The sequence below is a fragment of the Nicotiana sylvestris genome, chromosome 6, assembly GCF_000393655.2.
Source record: "Nicotiana sylvestris chromosome 6, ASM39365v2, whole genome shotgun sequence".
In the NCBI taxonomy this organism is placed as follows: Eukaryota; Viridiplantae; Streptophyta; class Magnoliopsida; order Solanales; family Solanaceae; genus Nicotiana; species Nicotiana sylvestris.
Genome location: NC_091062.1, coordinates 78,530,236 through 78,552,498, shown reverse-complemented (window position 1 = coordinate 78,552,498; position 22,263 = coordinate 78,530,236).

The following is a 22,263-nucleotide window of genomic DNA, read 5'->3' as shown; positions in this document are numbered from 1 at the left end:
CCTGAGCAGCTTGTACTGGGTGAAACGTGAATATTGCACCTGGGATCAGTTCGATCAAATTTATATAAGTCACATTACAGAATAAATATCTATATTCAGTCTAGAATGAGGTAGTGGTTCTTGCCGGGAGGAGAGACTCTATGAATTGTGATTCGGCAGGTGGTTATGAGTTTCTACACATCTCTTCTGTCATGGCATTATTGCGAGAGTTGAAACGAGACTTATATGCTTCATGAGGTGTGTTGAGGGCATCGGATTAGTTGAATTTTGACTATTGGCTTCAAAGAATGATATTATGGTCACGTGAATTATGTGGTGCATGGTGTGAATTCGGCAAGGGTGTGCAATCATGTTTTGGTACAGTGTGTAGTGACTGATACGGTGTTCGTATGTTGAAAGCGGGCCTGGTGGAAAATTTCAGATGTTGGAATTTGGCTCTAAGGCTAATTTGACTAAACAAAAGGGGAATCTTCAGATTTACTTGAGCAAATATGCTCAACTGGGTTGTGGTAGCATGGGTAGGTGAACGAGGTGTTAAACAGTGATTTCAGACAACTCCAACGCAGTTCTTAGCACGTTCGAGGACAAACGTATGTTTAAATGGGAGAGAATGTAATGACCCGACCGATTGTTTTAAGCTCTAGCACGTCGTTCAGCAGTTTGAGACCATGAATAGCTTCATTTCAAGAATTATTACTTGCACGCATGGTCAGAATAGAATTTTGGGAAGTACATAGCTGATTTGGAAAGAAAAATTGACTAAGGTTGGATTATTGAGTAAACAACCTTGGAATCAGGATTTGAAGGTTCCAACATGTTTGTATGATAATCTTGGACTTAGCGTATGTCCGAATCGGATTTTGGATGACCGAGGAGCGTTTCGGCGCCTATTGTAGAAGTTGGCATTTTGAAAGAATTTCATAAATTTGGGTTTGAAGTGCATTTCAATGTTATCGGTGTTCATTTGGGATTCTGAGTCTAGGAATAGCTCCGTATGGTGATTCTGGTTTTTGGAGCGCGTCCGGAAGTGGATTCAGAGGTTCGTAGGTCATTTTGGGGAAATTTGGCAAAAGTTAGAAATTTGAAGGTTTTTGAGAAGTTTGACTGGAAGTGGACTTTTTGATATAAGAGTCGGATTCTGATTCCGAAAGTTGGAGTAGGTCCATAATGTCGAATGTGACTTGTGTGCAAAATTTGAGGTCAATCGGACGTGATTTGATAGGTTTCAGCATCGAATATAGAAGTTTGAAGTTCTAAAGTTCATTAAGCTTGAATTGGGGTGTGATTCATGAATTCGATGTTGTTTGATGTGATTTGAGGCCTCGAGCAAGTTTGTATCATGTTTTAGGACAAGATGGTGTGATTGGACGGGGTCCCGGGGGCATCGGGTGTGTTTCGGATCATTTTGGGCTACTTTGGATGCTGATTTTCTGATATCTGATGTTGTTTTTCACGTTCGCGAGGATCTTCTCACGTTTGCGAGAAGGATTTGGGTTCTGGGATTTTGTTCTTCATGTTCGCAAAGAAGGAAATCTCTGTTGCACATCTCTGACTTCGGAGGCTCATATCTTGCAATCTATAAGAAATTTGGAGATGATCCAAAATAAAAATTGTAGCCTTTTGTTTCTAGTTTTCAGAAAAGTAAACCATTTAGCATTTGGATTTGTGTACAAAATGTTATGGATACGCTACAGGATATATGGGAAGATGAAGAAGAAATTTGTGTTGCACAGGGCTGACTTTGGCAGCTTATATCTCGAAAGCTATAAGGAATTGGGAGATTATTAAAACATGAAAGTTGTAGATCTTGGTGTCTAGGTTTCAGAAAGTTTAATTACTTGTTATTTGGAGTTTTGTAAAAACGTTTATAACTATTATACTAGAGGCTGTCTAAGAAGGGTTTGGAAATGGATTTTGAGAATTTTGTTCATCGCGAACGCGATGGGAGGCCTGCGAACACGAAGAATAGTTGTCTGGCAGTGTATAAGTTTGCAAAAATGGGTTTGGCTCATTTCATCTCATTTTCTCCATAAGAGACGACCTAGGATCAATTTGGAAGCTCCATTTTCATCATCTATGTCAAGGTAAGTGATTCCCACCTATTGCAAGTCAAATACTTGGATTATATATAGATTTTAACATGAAAATTTTTGGAAAATTAGTGAAATTTTGGGATTTTGGTAGAAAACCTAAAAAATTGGTATTTTTAGATTTTGACCACGAATTTGGGCATGGAATTGAAAATAAAATATAAATTTGAGTTCGTAATGTTTATCTTCGGAAATTTTTGGAACGAGGCACGTGGGCCCAAGGGTTGATTTTATCGACCTTTCGAGCGGAGTTGAAAATTATTGTATATTGAATTATAATAAGTATTGGAGTATATATTTATGGATTTGCACATTTATTGACTAGTTTTGGAGCATTGGGCATCGGTTTGAATTGTTGGAAAGGCTTAGGAGCCGGCTATGGAACTTTGGAGCGAGGTAAGTCTCCTTTCTAACCTTGTAAGAGGGAACTAACCCTATAGGTGAACTAAATTAATATGTACTTCTATTTATGGGGTCTATGTATACATGAGGTGACGAGAGTTCGTACGTAGCTACTAGTTATGCCTATGTCCGGGTAGTTTTAGGTTACATCATGCCTCGTTGATATTGTTATTTGATTTATGGTTATTGTTGCCTCTAGAAAGAGCGAGATTGAGGTTGCTTATTAATTATCTTGAAAAGAGTTGAAATTGTGGAATTTGAGATTTTAGAAGTTTTCATTTGGACTTCGTATTTTCGAAAAGAATTGAGGAATATTATAATAACTTATGAAATCCATATGTAACCGCGTTGCAATTATATTTCGCGAGCGGGGTAAATTTCCACTACTCTCATGGGAGCGGGCCGTTCGCCTTGGCAGGTTAATAGATGCACATATGGTTTGTACCGTTCGACCCTCGGCAGTGCACAATTTATATTTATATGTTGGTTCATGTCGTTCGACCCTCAGCAATGCACAGTTTAATATTTATTTAGATCAGGTCGTACAACCTCGGCATGACTTGCGCATGATTGAATTGATTGCTTTGGAATTTATAATGAATGATATTTCCTTATTGGCCTGAGATAAATTGTTAAATGATGAGAAATAAACTTGGAGATTTATAAAAGAATTGCTTACTTAATTCAAATAATGGGCTTACAACTGTTTTATACAACTCATGTTTAAATCATATCATTGACATTTTATGTATAGCCTATAGTAAGTGTCAGAGTCGACCCCTCGTCACTACTTCTTCGAGGTTAGACGAGATAATTATTGGGTACACGTTGTTTTCCTATGCATACTACACTTGCTGTACATTTTGTTGTATAGGCACACTACGTCTAGTGGCCTTGTAGGCGCAGCGGCGTGCTTGATACGAGGACTTAGGTGAGATGCATCTTATGTTACGATCCGCAACCAGCAGAGTCTCCTTTAGAGTATTTATTTTTTTCTCTCTTGTCCAAAGTTGTATTCCGGACAGATGATGTATTTTATGTTATTTTTCCTTATTGATGCTCATGCACTTGTGACACCGGATTCTGGGGTGAGTATAGGTTATTCAGTATTGAAATTTGTAAAAACGTTATTATTTACTTTGAAATTTCCATCTTCTACCTTTTAAATGGAGGAAAACTACAATTTCAGAAATATTAAAATGAGAACCAAAGTAATTATTTATTGTTTGCTTGCCTGACAGTAGTGTCCGGCGCCATCACGACCTTTAATAGATTTTGGGTCGTGATAACATGGTATCATAGTACTAGGTTCACTTAGGTCTCACGAGTCATGAGCGAGTCTAGTACAGTCTGGCGGATCGGTATGGAGATGTCTGTACTTATCTTCGAGAGGCTACAGGGTTGTTAGGAGCACTTCTCTTCTTGATTCCTCATCATACGATTTGATTTCTTTGAGGCTTATGTCTTTATTTCTTTCTTGTTCAATCTTATGCGACGTAAAGCATTGTTATAAATTGGGAATTGAGGAATTATAATGGTACTACAGATATGGTATAGGATGTTTCTCCCTGCATATTTGATTGGGCCATTGTTATCACCTTACGGAAGGTCATTCTGTCATTTCAGCTCAGTATTAGTACTACCTAAGGCTTTGAGATTTGTCATTGATTGTTATGATGATTCGTGCGTTGCTATCGCATAGTATTGGTGTAATGGTAGGGTTCTTTCCTATGCGTCGAAGCAGTGAATAACTTGAAAGGAGGTTTTCTCAGTGCACGATTCAGAGATTCAGTATTTTATTTCCAGCGGAGGAAAGGCAATTTGACTATGAATGTTTGGGTTTGGGTTGATGGAGTAACGAGACTTGGTATTTTCGAGCGTGGTAGAATTATCATCGGTAATGTGGTGTCGTCGCCCTTGATCGAATGTGTTAAGTTCGTCGGTGTTATAGTCTTCGTCAAATCACCCTCGGGACAGGGCAGTGTGAAATAGCGCCAGAGAAACGGCTATAAGAGATCGTGGTGTGCGGTGGTTCAGGATTGAATCAGTGTTCCTAGTGTTAATGACTCGAGATGGATGATCTTCTAGGAGGTTTAGAGTTGGTGGTAATTTATTAGTACAAGATCTAAAGAGATATAGATTCAGAGTAGCCTATGGATTCTGTGGTAGGATGAATACACGGTTTGAGAAAAGTTTAGAGTGTTTTGGGGTTTATGGTGGTCAGTGACTGGGTCTACGGACATAAATTTGGAATATTGGCTATTATACGACGGGATATTAGATACGATAGAAAGGAGTTGCTTGATATGAAGAAGGATACAACATGACTTTGGATGGGAATGTATCGTTGCACCTTTAGTTGATGTCCATGAAGAGTGAACGGACTTGTACAACTAGTGAATGAGCACGAGCTCGGGATGGGTCACTGATTTTGTAGTGATTGTACTCATCGCAGCGTCGTTGGTAAAGGTCGGCAGGTAGTATCCACAGGGTTGTTAACTCATGTGAGCAGATTAGCAGTTGCATCGTATTGACGCAGCTTCTACGAAGAATTGTACTGGCTATCTCGTAAGAGGTCTAATATGTAAATGTGGTTAGTGATTCAAAGTGTTCAGGAAATGCTAACAGAAGTATTTCGAGGAGTTTGCCGGGTTTATTATGCAAGACCATGTCAATGGGGGATAAGGAATCTTGATGGATTCCGGAGTTATACAATGGTAGCTTCAAGCTAAGTGGGAGAGCCCCGCCGCCTATGATTGCATTGTATGGTTATCTACTTGTGAGGTTTCTTGTTATTGGCATATTGGTGGGTTATTACGACTAAGGGAAGGGAACATCAGTGGTGATTTGAGCAAAGGATTTGAGGAAATGTGTGCTATAATTGGCTTATCAATTTATGTTCAAGCTTTGGGAATACTCATTATTTATGCTTAGTGTAGAGGTGATTTACAAAAAAGGTGATTCAGTCAAGCGTTTCTTTGAGAAGGGTGTTCATGTGCTAGCAGAGCCTTGGAGTTTAATCATATTTGGGAACAATTCAGAGTGGTGAATCTCAACAACGGTCCTAGTAGGCTCGAAAGTTAAAGTGCGGTGCCTAAGGATTTCGAGTCCGTAGTATGGTTATGTATCGAGCTATTGCAGCGGATTATGGAAGGGGCTTGGAGTGTTCTATGTTATATTCGATCTGCGGTGTAGCATTGGAGGTATGGGAGAAAATAACTTCGGATTCATAGAGGAATTATCAGAATGGGTGTACTAGTTGAGGATGCAAATATGCGCACCGGGAGGGTATGAGATGGTTCGTGGGTTTTGATACAACACGACCTCGTGTTAAGTTATGCATGTGAGTTGTGGGGATATGTGCGAGGCTTGACAGCCTCCATAATCGACTTTATTTGGAGGCATTTGAGTATTGTGGCCTGTTATGTGTAGATGGATACCGGAAGAGTTGTGGTGGTTTAGGCCACTACTAGAGGATTATATTTTCTGTGGTTATGGGAATTCAGTCACGTGTCGCTATGGTTATCCTGTAATGAGATAAGTGAAAGGTTTATATACTATGAAGTGTTTACCCCTGTTAGTGGTTCAGAAGTTATGATGAAATTATTGTACTCTTGCGCGTTGGCATGATTAAGTACAGTGAGTAGCATGGGAATTAGAAGTTGCGGAGCAAGGTTGCCATTTGGTGTTGGTAAGAATATCACGAGCTTGGGTGAGCAAGAAAACATTCAGATGGTTAGAGTAAGCTGGTATTGTCTTTAGCGTCACCTGAGATTGGTGTCATGTGTAAGAGGCTTTGAGCACTGATTGCGAATTCTTGATTTGCTTTACGTCATTAGTGTGGCCGGTGGTATGGATGTGCAGACTTGTTACATGGTGCGGAAAGGTCATGAGAGCGTATCCCACAGGAAGATTGTATAAGTGTGACATGCAGTCACTTGATTGATTGAAGATTGAAACCAAGTGTGGAGATTTTTGGCACTGTCACTAATGTGAGAGTTTAGGACTGAAAGGCACTCTATTCAATTGGTTGTGAATTGTGGAAATTTGGTCCGGATTTGACGACTGTTCTTATGTGTCATGACTAGGTCATTGTGGGTCCTTGAGAGGTTATTTTCCTAAGCATGATATGATCAAAATTGAATAATGTTCATTGACGGGTCTAAATGTGGATGTGTATTCTACACTAGCTTGGGTGTGTTCATTCATCACAGCACTCCTTATGGAGGAGTATTCAGACGTTGGATGTTATATCGTTGTTGGCATTTCATGTAATACTCTATTGTGACGTGTGGGTTGTGAGACGGCTTGATTAATTACACATGTGTTGAGGTTCCGCTTAGCGATGGTAATATGTGAGCAGGATAGCTCTCGAGATGCAGATCATATACTTAGTTGTGTTTGACTTTTGTGGCGTGCGGCGCTATCTGTCTCCCATGGGATGGTAGTACTCAATTGGCGTGCTTGTGGTCGATATTCGGGTATTTCATAGTTATGAGCATTTTAGCTCGGTAAGTAATTCCTTATAGATTCTTATATGTGTATCGGGTGTCACGCCGCCATGGGTATCATGGTAGGATCAGGTTGCATGCCGCAACAGTATCATGTGTGGATCGGGTTGCACGCCACAACAGTGTGATGTTAAGCAACAATTTCCTATATATATTATTGTGTGTTTTGCTTCTCATTTTCTGAGGAAGGTTCATAACATCTTTTTGGTTGTTTCAATTAGTTACGTGGGTTGAGAAGTTCTTTCCATAGCTCATTTATCCTTATGTATCGCATTTAAGGTTGTGGCTTGTTAGCACTTTGTGGCATCATATGAGATCTTTTGTAGTGTTTGAGGTGGCTTATTGCCTGAGCAGCTTGTACCGGGTGAGACAAGATTATTGGACCAGGGATCAGTTCGATCAGATTTATATGAGTCACATTACAAAATAAATATCGATATTCAGTCTAGAATGAGGTAGTGGTTCTTGTCGGGAGGAGAGACTCTATGAATTGTGATTCGGTAGGTGGTTATGAGTTTCTACACATCTCTTCTATCGTGGCAATATTGTGAGAGTTGAAACGAGAATTATGCTTCATGAGGTATGTTGAAGGGTTCGGATTCGTAGAATTTCGACTATTGTCTTCAAAGAATGATATTATGGTCACGTGAATTATGCGGTGCATGGTGTGAATTCAGCAAGTGTGTGCAATCATGTTTTGGTACAATGTGTAGTAACTGATACGGTGTTCGTATGTTGAAAGCGGGCCTGGTGGAAATTTTCGGATGCTGGATTTTGGCTCTAAGTCTAATTTGACTAAACAAAAGGGGAATTTTCAGATTTTCTTGAGCAAATGTGCTCAACTGAGTTGTGGTAGCACGGGTAGGTGCATGACGTGTTAAACAGTGATTTCAAACAACTCCAACTCAGTTCTTAGCACGTTCGAGGACAAACGTATGTTTAAATGGGATAGAATGTAACGTTGTTTTGAGCTCTAGCACGTCGTTCGGTAGTTTAAGGCCATGAGTAACTTCACTTCAGGCAATATGACTTGCACGCATGGTCGGAATAGAATTTTGGGAAGTTCGGAGTTGATTTGGAAAGCAAATTCTCATTTTAGAAGCTTTAAGTTGGAAGAATTGAATAAGGTTGGATTATTGAGTAAACGACCTCGGAATCAGGATTTGAAGGTTCCAACAGGTTTGTGTGATGATTTTGGACTTGGGCGTCTGTCCGAATCAGATTTTGGATGACCCGAGAGCGTTTCGGCGCCTATTGTGGAAGTTGGCATTTTGAAAGAATTTCATAAATTTGGGTTGAAGTGCATTTCAATATTATCGATGTCCGTTTGAGATTCCAAGTCTGGGAATAGCTCTGTATGGTGATTCTGGTATTTGGAGCGCGTCCGGAAGTGGATTCGAAGGTCCATAGGTCATTTTGGGGCCATTTGGCGAAAGTTAGAAATTTGAAGGTTTTTGAGAAGTTTCGCCGGCATTGGACTTTTTGATATCATGGTCGGATTCCGATTCCGGAAGTTGGATTAGGTCCATAATATCGAATGTGACTTGTGTGCAAAATTTGAGATCAATTGGAAATTATTTGGTAGGTTTCGGCATCGAATGTAGAAGTTTGAAGTTCTAAAGTTCATTAAGCTTCAATTGGCGTGCGATTCATGATTTCGATATTGTTTGATGTGATTTGAGGCCTCGAGCAAGTTCGTGTCATGTTTTGGGATAGGTTTGTGTGATTGGACAGGGTCCTCGGGCCTCGGGTGTGTTTCAGATCATTTTGGGCTATTTTGGATGTTGATTTACCGATATCTGGTGTTGTTCTTAGCGTTCGCGAGGATCCTCTTGCATTCGCGAAGAAGGATTTGGCTTCTGGGATTTTTTTCTTTGTGTTCGCGTAGAATGAAATCTCTGTTCCATTGGTCTGACTTCGGAGGATCATACATCGCAGTCTATAAGGAATTAGGAGATGATCCAAAACTAAAAGTTATAGCTCTTTGTGTCTAGTTTTCAGAAATGTAAACCATTTAGCATTTGGATTTGTGTAAAAAAAAAGTTATGGCTGGTACACTACAGGCTATCCTGGAAGATGAAGAAGATGTGTTGCACAGGGCTGACTTTGGCACCTTATATCTTGAAATCTTTAAGGAATTGGGAGATGACCGAAACATGGAAGTTGTAGATCTTGGTGTCTAGTTTTCAGAAAGTTAAATTATTTGTCATTTGGAGTTTTGTAAAAGTTGAGATGGATGTGTGGGCACACTAGGCTGGATAAGATTATGAATGAAGATATTCGGGAGAGGGTGGGCGTGGCTCCGATGGACGACAAGATGCGGGAAGTGCCAGTTAGATGGGTCGGACACGTGAAGAGGAGAATCCTAGATGCCCCAGTTAGGAGGTGTGAGCGATTGGCTTTGGCAGGTACGAAAAGAGGTAGAGGGCGGGCTAAGAAGTATTGGGCCGAGGTGATCAGACTGGACATGGCGCGGCTTCATATTTTCGAGGACAAGGCTCTTGATAGGAAGGTGTGGAGGCCAAGCATTAGGGTTGTAGGTTAAGGGTAGTTGAGCGGTTTTCCCCTTTGTCCCGGTTTCCCTCTTAGTACTGACGAGTATGATAGTGCTTTGTCTAGCCCTGCTAGCGATTTATGTTGTGTTTCACACTTTTGCATAATATTTGTGTTACTGCTTTTCCATTTATTTGTTGTCTCTCACCTTGCTGATATTTTTTTTCGGGATTTATTTTCACAGATCTTTTGTCTCTGAGCCGAGGGTCTCCCGGAAACAGCCACTCTATCCCCTCCGAGGTAGGGGTAAGGTGTGCGTACATTTTACCCTCCCCAGATCCCACTGGTGGGATTTTATCGGGTTATTATTGTTGTTGGAGTTTTGTACAAAAAGTTATAACCATTATACTAGAGGCTATCTGAGAAGAGTTTGAAAATGGCTTTTGAGAATTTTGTTCATCGCGAACGCGCTGGGAGGCCTGCAAACGCGAAGAAGAGTTGTCTGGCAGTGTATAAGTTTGCAAAAATGGGTTTGGCTCATATCATCTCATTTCCTCCATGGGAGACAACCTAGGAGCGATTTTGGGGCTCCATATTCAACATCTATGTCAAGGTAAGTGATTCCCACCTATTGCAAGTTAAATACTTGGATTATATATAGATTTTAACATGGAAATTCATGAAAAATTAGTGGAAATTTAAGGTTTTGGTAGAAAACCTAAAAACTGGTATTTTTAGATTTTGACCACGAATTTGGGCATGGAATTGAGAATAAATTATATATTTGAATTCATGATGATATGGGTAATGTTTATCTTCGGAAATTTTGGAATCGGGGCACGTGGGCCCGAGGGTTGATTTTATCGACTTTTCGAGCGGGGTTGGAAATTATTATATATTGATTATAATATGTATTGAAGTATATATTTATGGATTTGCACATTTATTGACTAGTTTTGGAGCGTTGGGCATCGGTTTGAACTGTTGGAAAGGCTTGGGAGCCGGTTATAGAACTTCGGAGTGGGGTAAGTCTCCTTTCTAATCTTGTAACAGGGAATTAACCCCATAGGTGAACTAAATTAATATGTGCTTCTATTTGTGGGGGATACGTACGCACAAGGTGATGAGAGTCTGTACGTAGCTACTAGCTATGCCTATGTCCGGGTAGTTTTAGGTTACATCATGCCTTGTTGATATTGTTATTTTATTTATGGTTATTGTTTCCTTGAGAAAGAGCTAGATTGAGGTTGCTTATTAATTGTCTTGAAAAGAGTTGAAATTGAGGAATTTGAGATTTTAAAAGTTTTCATTTGGACTTCGTATTTTCGAAATGAATTGAAGAATATTATAATAACTTATGAAATCTATGTGTAACCGCGCCGCAATTATATTTCGCAAGCGGGGTTAATTTCCACTACTCTCATGGGAGCGGGTTGTTCGCCTCGGTAGGTTAATAGATGCATCTATGAAATGTGTCGTTCGACCCTCGGCAGTGCACAGTTTAATCTTTATGTTGGATCGGGTTGTACGACCTCGGCATGACTTGTGCATGATTGAATTGATTGCTTTGGAATTTATAATGAATGATATTGTCTTATTGGCCTAAGATAAATTGTTAAATGATGAGAAATAAACTTGGAGATTTCTTAATTATAAAATAATTGCTTACATAATTCAAATAATGGGCTTAAAGTTTTTTTATATAACTCATGTTTAAATCATATCATTGACATTTTATGCATAGCCCATAGTAAGTGTCAGAATCGACCCCTCGTCACTACTTCTTCGAGGTTAGACGAGATACTTACTGGGTACGCGTTGTTTTCGTACTCATACTACACTTGTTGTACATTTTGTTATACATGCACATGTACATCTAGTGGCCTTGTGGGCGCAGCAGCATGGTTGATACGGGGATTTAGGTGAGATGCATCTTATGTTACGATCTGCAGCAAGTAGACTCTCCTTCAGAGTATTTATATTTTTCTCTCCTATCCAAAGTTGTATTCCGGATAGATGATGTATTTTATGTTATTTTTCCTTGTTGATGCTCATGCATTTGTGACACCGGGTTCTTGGGTGAGTATGGGTTATTCAGTATTGAAATTTGTAAAACGTTATTAAATTCTTAGAAATTTCCATCTTCTACTATTTAATTAGAGGAAAACTACGATTTCAGAAATATTAAAATGAGAACCAAAGTAATTATTTATTGTTGGCTTGAGTGACAGCGATGTCCGGCGTCACCACGACCTTTAATGGATTTTGGGTTGTGACACGCATCACACCACGATTTAGCAATATTTTTGCTGGTTCTCGAGGTTATCATGGCCACGATTTTAGCCGCCTATTCCTTTACTTATACGCCTCATTCTTCTTCTATTATACTTAACACTTCTTCAAACTCTCTCAACTTCTTTGCATTCAACTCTCTCTTGCTTTCACTCTTCTTTAATATTCTTCTTCAAAGAACTCTTATTACCTTCTGCTAACCATGGGTTCCTCTTCCAACAACTCAAGTTCTCTTAAAATCAAAGAAAACACCAAGGATGTTGCCCCTCCTACGGTGAGCACCATCATTCCCAGAAGACTCAACACAACAAAGACTTCGAAGAGAAGTTTCCTTCTACAAGTTCTCGTACATGGGTTGTCGGCATGTACCCTTCTTCACTCTGTCCTTCCAGCATTCCTGCTGTGAATGAGGATTGTGACTTCCATGATCTGAACATCATCGATCCCGAACTGGTGGAGCTAATAACCTTCCCTAAGAAGGGTTTTATATACGTTTATACATGCCTATTTACTTTGGGTGTGTTTTCTTTGAGCGAGGGAATTGACCCCCTAATTTTAGAGTTGTGCCACAAATACCAGATTTGTTTGGCACAAGTGGGCCCTTCGGTGTAGCGAATGGTAGCCTGTCTACGGCAGCTGTACCATGAGACGAATGAAGAGTTCAACTTGGCTCGCATGATGAACCTATACTCCCCCAACATTTTTTTGTGGGGAATAATAAACTTTAGCAAACGTGGCCACCATGCTTTGCTCACCGGCATGGATGATGAAAATAACTATGGATGGATGGAGCAGTTCATTGTTGTTGCCACCAGGGATATCGTCCCGGCCACAACTCCATTTTTCTCTGAGTCCTGGACTCGTATACATACGTTCAAAGTCTATCTTTTCTTTGAAACAAGGTCATTTTGTGTTGTTACGGATCCTTCTCTTTTCGTTATTTCAGCCACTCAATGGACACCACCAAAGGTTGAAGGCTTGGATCAGTGGGATCAGAAGATTCTGGACATTACCGAGCCTGAAACTTGTCGGTGGAAAGAACTGGCCCCAAAATACAGGTGGAAGGACAAATATCACGATAAGTTGGCTCATAAGATTGATTTTGTCATCATCCAATTTTTTTAATAAGAAAATTGGTTAACTTTATTTTTCGTTGAATTCATGTCTTCCGCAAGGCTATGTTACCATCCCCAATGAGGATGTTTTGGCTGATCCTGCAGAGGCTGCGAGGTTGCTAAATGAGGCCTTCACCCGAACAGGCGCCATCAGATCTGCTTCCGGTGCAAGTGCTTCCTCTCGGAGTCCCCAGCTGGAAAGCAAGCAACAAAAAAGGCAGCGCTCTTCCATGGCTGAGGGAAAAAATAAAAAGGTGAAGAGTGTTATGCCCGAGTGAGCCATAATCACTATGGTGATTGATGATGATGGGGAAGCCAGTAATGAAGGGGTTCCCTACATAGGAGACAGCGACCTTTATCAGCTCAATCAGCAGAGCTTATAACACCAACCGAGGACGATGCCCAAGCACTCTGGAGAGAGTGTTGCCTAGTGGAGAATGTCAATTCTCCCTTTCGAGCCCCAATTGTTTCTCCCGGTACGATGAGGCTGAGTATCATGCCTCTTCCATCTTCGGTTGACGAGCAACGTACAATTAGCACTACCTTTGCCGCAGTTGCTTCTCAACCCACAACACCATCAGCTTCATCTCCTTCCACGTCGGTCATATCTTCGACACCAGCAATAGCTACATTGGTGGGGACACCCAAGAGGAGGATGTCCCTTCTCCCCAGTCCCCAGACCATAGGAGTTTAGGGAACAATTATTTGCGCCCCTTTGCATATCCCTAGAAGAGGAGGAGTGTCTCCCTCTCGATATTTACCTAGTGCCATTTGTTGTCCCGGACGATGGAACTCACCAATTACCTGAAGCTACTGGCTTCAGATAAAGACAAGAAGAAAATACACTCACTTTCGGGGGAGTGTATGATAAATAATTCCATGCACAACACAACAGTAGTATGGTACTCGTTCTCTTTGTTATCTATTTTCTAATGATTTGTTATGATAGGATTTCTAACTTAGTTTTTTGCTTTACATGAGAGATTTCTTGCTTCCGAGGGCCTTCAAAAGTTGATCCTTAATAAAAAAAAACTTACATCCGAGTGGGATCAACTATTGGCTGAAAAGGGCCAAGTTGTTGCTTTTCTCCCAGTACTAGAAGCACAAGCTGCTGAAGGCGGTGAGTTGGAGGCTCGATTGCAACAGAACGAGGAGAAAGTGATGGCCCTCATCCAAGAGGCCTCCAAGTTAAGAATCCAAGGCTAAATAATCTGAGGTCCAAAACGTTGTACTTTCTGTTGCTGAGCGCGAAGTCTCCTCTACTGAGAGATTAAATAATTTGGAGGCAGACTTGAACTCCAAAGCGGAAGAGGCTGCTACTACTGAAAAGAAGCGTGCCCAGATGGAGGATAATCATAAGAGGGTCATGGAACACAATATGGTTCATATCTCCAGTATCCGTGACCTTGATTTCAGCCTTAGGGCCACAAAATCCAAGCGGGATAGCCTTTCGACTGAGGTTGATCGGCTTAAATCAGAGCTCCAGTGCCGAGCGAATTCCCTCGCTTTTGAGAAAATACATTTTATATATAGCAAGAGGAGAAAAACCTTAGAAGAGGCCAAAGTGGACGTCATTGACTTTGATGCCGAGATCGCCAATGCCTGAGAGTTGGAGTCAACCGCCCAAAGGTGCCTCCCAGCTCGATCCGATGCAACTGTCTCTTCCGATTTCAAGTTCTCGGGTACTAAGGAGGAAGAGGATAATGATGAAGGCCAAGATCCCCGGCCAATGGCAGATTCACCTACTTCTCGTGGAGGTGCAGACACTTCTCTTCCCCCCACTTCTGGGGATGTAGTAGTTCAATTTTTTACTTTATTTTCCCTTTGTTGCTTCATACTTTTGTACTTGTACTTCTTGTCACATTTGTTATATAAAAGTTCTTTTCATTTAAGCATTGCACAAAGTTTACTTTTTTGCGTCGAATTATGCAAGACTTCGGGTGCATTTTTCTCTAATAGCATTTGGGTTCCGCACATAAACTCTTCCGAAACCAACCCTTTACGGTGAGGGTTTCATAAGAAAGGGCCACCATATGTTTATGGTGCTCTTGAAGAGGATGTCTCTTGTTCATTTCGGCACTAGCATTTGAAGTATTTGATTAACTTTCAAATGATAAAATTAATTCATCGTTTGGACAAGAAACAATATAAAAATAAAAGGAGTTTATTTTATTCGTTCTATCTTCAAAAGTACATAAGCATTTGTTTTGTAGGAAACAAATTGTCATTACTTGTGGCTAATTTGTATAACTTGTTTCTATGGGGCTGACCACACAGTCCCCGGTTCTGATGATGCATTTTTGTTCCCGGATTTCATAGTCCCGATATCTATGGCAATCATGTTGCCAGATTATCATATTATTCCCCCCCCCCAAGTGTTCGGATGCGAACAATGCAAATTAGAACATTAGAAGTCTTGCTCAATTGAAGATTCCACTAGTGACTGGTTGGATAATCTTTGGTCTGATAGCAAGCTTCATTTCCCGTTAGGAACTTTTCTACCGAGCCAAATATTATATAACTACCCCCAGTGGCTTGTAGTGAAGGGGCACTCGTGAACGGTCAAATAGCTTTTGGCCCGATAGCAAGCTTTGTTTCCCATTACGGACTTTGCCATTGAGCCAAAGACTATCTAACCATCTCATAGTAGTTTGTTATTTCCATGCCTTGTCATTTAAAGGCCTTATTTCTACTGATGGTGTTTCCTTCATAGTATGCTTTCTGTTTCTTCCTCATTAAAAACCTTTTGAGGTGTGCCACATTCCAGTTGCTCGACAATTTTACTGTCTTGGTTTTCCAGTTCGTATGATCCTTTCCTAGTGACAGCTGAAACCTGATAGGGGCCTTCCCACATCGGACCTAGCATCCCTGTGTTAAGCTCCGGATATTTTGAGTCATGTTTCTTAAAACCAAGTCTCATACTTTGAAATAATGGGTATTGGCTCTTCGATTATAGTATCTATCCATTCGTTGTTTTTGGGCCACCATCCTTATGTGCGCCAAGTCCCTGCATTTGTCAAGAAACTTAAATTTGACTAGCAATGCTTTGTTATTTGTTTCTTCGTCCCTACGGAAGTATCTCATGGTAGGTTCTTCAACTTCCACTGGGATCGGGGCTTCTGCTCTATATACGAGAAAAAAGTGTCTCTCTCATTCTTGACTTGATCGTTGTCTGGTATGCCCATAGCACTACCAGTAACTTTTCAGGCCACTTGGCTTTGGCCGCTTCCAATATCTTTTTGAGGTTTTGAATAATCACCTTATTTGTTGATTCCTCTTGGACATTTGCACTTAGATGGTATGGCGAGGATGTGATTCTTTTAATTTTCAAGTCTTCAAGGTATTTTGTGACCTTTGCACCTATGAATTGTGGCATGTTATCGCAGGCTATCTCATTTGGTATTCCGAACCTGCAAATTATGTTCTCCCATAGGAAATCGACCACTTCGCGATTGTTGATTTTCTGGTAAGGACCTGCTTCAACCCATTCAGAGAAGTAATCAGTTAAAATCAAAAGAAATCTTACCTTAGAGGGAACCGGCGGTAGTGAACTGACTATGTCCATCCCCCATTTCATGAATGGCCAAGGCGATAATACCGAATGCAATAGTTCTGCCGGTTGGTGTACTATTAGCGTGTGGCGTTGACACTTGTCACATTTCTGAACAAACGCCTTAGTGTTTTATTCCATCCGGGGCCAGTAGTATCCTGTCCTAACTAATTTTACGACCAATGAATCTACCTTGAATGATTTCCATAGATTCCTTTGTGAACCTATCTCATGAGGTAATTAGCCTCGGAGGCTCCCAAACAATGGGCCAACGGGCCTTGAACGACTTTCTATACATCTGGCCTCCCCAGAAGATGTAGCGAGCTGCTTTGGTGCAGAGTGCCCGGAATGCCTTTGGATATTTGGACAGTTTTATGTGCTCAAGATAGTCGATTATTTCATTTCTTCAGTCCCAAACCAAATTGGTCACATTTACTTCATAATAACCATCCACATCCAATATCGAATGCATGAGATGTATGACCGTACCAGAATCTGATCCCTTCATTTTCGTGGGCAAGCCCAAATTGGCTAGTGCATCTTCTTCTGCATTTTCTTCTCTCGGGATATGGGTGATTGACCATTCCTTGAACCATACGAGCAAAGTCTGAACTTTCACCACATATTGTTTCATGCGTTCCTTTTTAGTGTCAAAGATATCATATACTTAATTTACCATCAGCTGGGAATCGCATTTGATTTCAATGACTTGGGAATCTAGTCCCTAAGCGAGTTCAAGTCCTGCAATCGAAGGCTCATACTCGGCTTCATTATTAGTCAAGGGAATAGTTTTTATGCCCTACCTCAGGGTCTCTCCCGAGGGCGTAACTAATACTACCCCGAGCCTGGATCCTTTCACGTTAGAAGCCCCATCCGCGAACAAGGTCCAGATTCCTAATGTCGTTTCTGACTCCATAACTTCTTCTTTGGTGGCTAAAGGCAGCAGTCCAGGACTGAAATCGGCCACGAACTTGACCAAAGTTTGTGATTTGATCGCAGTCCTGAGTTTATACTCAATGTCAAATTCACTCATTTCGACTGCACATTTGTCCAGTCGACCTGACAATTCTGATTTGTGAAAGATATTCTGTAGGGGAAAAGTTATCACCATAGCTATTGGGTGGCATTGAAAATAAGGCATAAGATTTCGAGCAGCAACTACGAGAGCTAAGGACAATTTTTTGAGGTGCGGGTAGTGAGTTTCCACTCTCGTTAAAATTTTGGCAACGTAATAGATAGGAGATTGCATACCTTCGTCTTCCCGAACTAGAACAAAACTTACCGCTACCTCCGAGACGGCTAAGTAATTAGCAACTGTTGGCCTTCCTCCGGTTTTGATAGTAACAGAGGGTTTGATAAATACAGTTTCAAGTCTTTTAGGGCATGCTAGCATTCAGGAGTCCATTCAAAGTTTTTCTTCTTCTTCAAAAGTGAGAAAAAATGATGGCATTTTTCCGAAGACTAGGAAATGAACCTGCTTAGAGAGGCCAGTCTTCCAGTTAACCTTTGGACCTCTTTCCCATTTGACAGCTGGTCAGGAATGTCCTCGGTGGATTTAATTTTATCAGGATTGACTTTGATCCCCCCCCTTCTTGTGACACTAGGAAACCCAAAAATTTACCGAAGATGACTCCGAATGCACACTTTTTGGGGTTAAGTTTCATGTCGTGCTTCCTTAGGATGTCAAAAGTTTTTTTGGAGGTGTTTAAGATGGTCACCTGCATTTAAATACTTAACTAATATAGCGTCTATGTAAACTTCCATTGTTTTCCTCATTTGATTTTCGAACATTTTGTTCACGAGCCTCTGATAAGTGGCTCCCGCGTTCTTACGCCCGAATGGCATCATATTATAGAAATATGTGCCAAAGTTTGTTATGAATGAAGTTTTTTCATGATCCTCCGAGTTCATTTTGATTTGGTTGTACCCGAAATAGGCATCGAGGAAACTCATAAACTAGTGCCCAACTGTCGCGTCAATCATTTGATCAATGTTTGGCAATAGGAACGAGTCTTTTAGGCATGCCTTATTAGATCCTTATAATCTATGCACATACAAAATTTATTATTCTTTTTGTGGAACTACTACTATGTTAGCTAACCAGTCGGGATACTTTACCTCCCAGATTGAACCGATATCAAGTAATCGAGTTATCTCTTCTTTGACAAACCTATATCTGACCTCGGCAATCGGGCACTTTTTTTGCCTTACCGAAGGTATTTTGATGTCCAGGCTTAACTTGTGCATGGCCACCTCTAGCGAAATACCTATCCTATCTGCATGCGACCATGCAAAGCAATCAACATTAATTTTAAGACATTCTATAATTCCTGACCTGAGCTCAGGGTTTAATCATATCCCCAAGTGCAACTTCCTTTCAAAGAACTTCTCGAACAATGTGACTTGTTCGAGTTATTTCGTTGTGGATTTGGTTGCATCCATTTCTTCTGGTACCTGAAAATACTTTGGCACCTGATAGGATTCCGATGGATCCTCCCATTTGTCAACTATGCTTAGTTCGAGAGCGGGCATCAGTTTCTGTAATTCCTATGTCACATGTTCCTTCCCTTTACTGCTGGAAATCGAGATCGCGTTCATCTCCTTTATTGCTAGTTGATCTCCTCTTATTTGTTGAATTCCCTCTAGAGTTGGGAATTTGATAAGTTGATGATATGTTGATGATATAGCCTTTATCTCGTGTAGCTATGGTCTGCCAAGAATAATAGTGTAGCCCATGTCGCTCTCTACTACTTCAAACAAGGTAGTCTTCATGACCTCTTCGGCATTTATGGGAAGTAGGATCTCCTAATGGGTTGTCACACTAGCTAAGTTGAACCCGGTGAGGAGCTTTGTGGTTGCAATGATGCTTTATGTTAGCTTGGCTTGTTCCAGCACTTTCCATTGAATGATATTGGCTGAACATCCTAGGTCCACCAAAACACGTTTAATTTTTAAAATCTAAAGCATTAAGAGAAATTACTAGGACATCATTGTGTGGTAGTCGGAGTCCATCGGCATCCTCCTCCGTAAAGGTGATATCATCCTCGACGACTTCTCAGAGTCTTTTTCTATGAGTCACCGATGCCTTTGTCTTTTTTCTACTGAAAAGGTTACACAATTAATCTCATCCCCCCCCCCCAAAAAAAAAATCATGTTGATCGTTAGTCAAGGAGGATCTTCTCCTATCTTCGAGGGTTCCGCGTATCTTTATTGCGGGCGTAGTTAATTTTAGCCCAATCGCTTAAGAACTCTCTAAGATGGTTGTTTTTTAGCAATGTCGCTACCTCCTCGCATTGATGTCGGTAGTCCCTAGTCTGGTGGTCGTTAGTCAGTCCCATGATTCTCACACCATAGATTAGGATCCCTCTGATTGGGATCGGATCTCAGCTTGGGGAACTGTGCTTCCGTAATATTCCTCATCATCGATACCAGCTCTACCACATTGACATTGAAATTATACTCGGACAGTCTGGGGTAGATGAAATCCCGAGAGCATGATATCTCTTTATCCGGCAATGATATGTTACTCCGACCATGGTCAGCTCTCCTATCGGTAGTGAACCTATCCGCCAATCGAAAAACTTTGCCACATCCTTCGTTCCTTTTGTAGGGCAATAATTGGCCCTTAGATGACCATCGAACTGCATCAAAATCATTCTTCGACTTATCCTTGTTCTTTTGTCGATCTCGACCATTGGTTTATGCTGGGAAACCGAGCTGGTCGTCTTCTATTCTTACCTTTAATCCATAGCGATTGTGGACATATTCCCATGTAGCTCTCTGGAACTCGAGCAGGCTTTCTTTCAATTTTCGGGAAACGTCTGAGCTCCTCGGGTTCAGCCCCTTAGTAAATGCCCCAGCTGCCCATTCATCTGGCACGACTGGTAGCAGCATCCTTTCCTTCTGAAATCTGGTCACGAACTCTCATAGCAATTCAGACTCTACTTGCGCAATTCTGAATATGTTGGCCTTCCGAGCCTGTATCTTCCTGGCCCCGGCATGGGCCTTGATGAAAGAATCTACGAGCATCTCAAAGGAATCTATTGAGAGCTTGGGTAAAAGTGAATACCATGTTAGGTCCCCCTTCGTGAGGGTTTCCCCAAACTTCTTCAGTAGGACTGACTCAATCTCGTGTGGATCTAAGTCGTTTCCTTTCACCGCCATTGTGTAGGTGGTGATATGCTCCTGAGGATCTGAAGTCCCATCATATTTTGGTAAGTCTGGCATTTTGAACCGCTTTGGTATTAACTCTATTGCCACGCTCGGTTTGAACAGAAACTGGGTGTATTTCTTTGAGTCTGGTCCTTTTGAAACTGGTGGTACGCTCAGAATTTGGTCCATTCAGGCGTTTATTTCTCTCATAAACCGCATGAGCTCGGTTTTAAAGGGATTATTCATGTTGTTGTTACCAGATGCATTGCCATGGCCCCGGCCCCATCGAAGCCGACCTCACCGCTCGGGGTGGTTGTTATAAATACTTTGTGTTGTTTGATTTGTGGGAGTAGTGGGAGGAACTAGACCTTTTTCATTCATGTTGTTGGAAGTACCTGACAACGCTTGCCTCAACTTTGTCTAACCTGGTCTTTCCGCGAGAGATAGCCCATAATAGCCTTTTGTTGCTCTCTCAGGATTCTTACCATTTCCGTAACGTGCTCGTCTTCAGCGTAATTAGAAGCTTCCTCATGTACGTGTTATGGATATTGCCCGCCATGGACCGGCATGACCATGTCCTCCTCGTTGCGGGTGTCACTGATCGAATCTTTGTGTTAAGGCGGATTTCCTTTTGCCTCAGCGTTGTGTGCGATGTTGTCATTGTTATCTACCATCTTTTATGATTTTTTGCTAAGAAACAAAGAATCAAACTGATTAGTAATATATGCACGAATCAACTCAATTACGCAACTGTCTAAGCCCCACAGTGGGCGCCAAATTGTTTACCCATAAAATGGTACAGTTGAATTTATAACATAGTTTATAGACAAGTGAATCGATTTGATCCTAAAATGGTAAATATATTAAATAAAATGTAATATTTAGCATTGAAATCGAGATAAGACAGCAAACAGCTTGGTTCTGGGAGCAAGGCTTCCGAAGACAACAATAAGAATATCAATAGACTGAAAATAAAGTATTATTGAGCTTAGAACAATGTGTAGCATAAGTTTGTCAGAATTTTCGTCGCTTACAATGGCTGTTGAAGTCACTATTTATAGCTACACCTAGGGAACAAGGTCCTAGAATCAAGCCCCTCTTAAATGACAATTAGGAGGGTCATTGATGAATGTATAACGACGGATTGTGCATTTAATAATGAGAAATATTCTTCATTGAATGTCATCGGATGGCAAATATTCGTTTGTCCTTGAGTCTGCCCGATGCCAGCCGATGCTGTTGTCCCCAGTCTTGGCTTTCACTTGTCTCGTTTTTCGTCTATCTCTGATTTCACGTGTCACTCTATCATTCGAGTATTTAATATGAACCAATTTTACCCTATACACTACTCGTAACTAATTGATGACATCCTCCTTGGATTTTATCTTATTTGTTGTTGTGTAAAAAATGTTAGGCTCGATTGAATTCATTGAACACGTGCTACTTTGAACTTCCATGTGAAGAACATAATTCTAGATATCAAGATGTAGGGGTGTACATAGGTCGGGTTGGTTCGGATTTTACAATTACCAAACCAAACCAATTGTATCAGGTTATTAAATCTAAAGACCAAATCAAACCAATAAAACTCGAGTTTTTCAATCTCGGATTTTCTCGGGTTTTCGGGTTATTCGGATTTTTTCGGGTTTTTTCCGGTA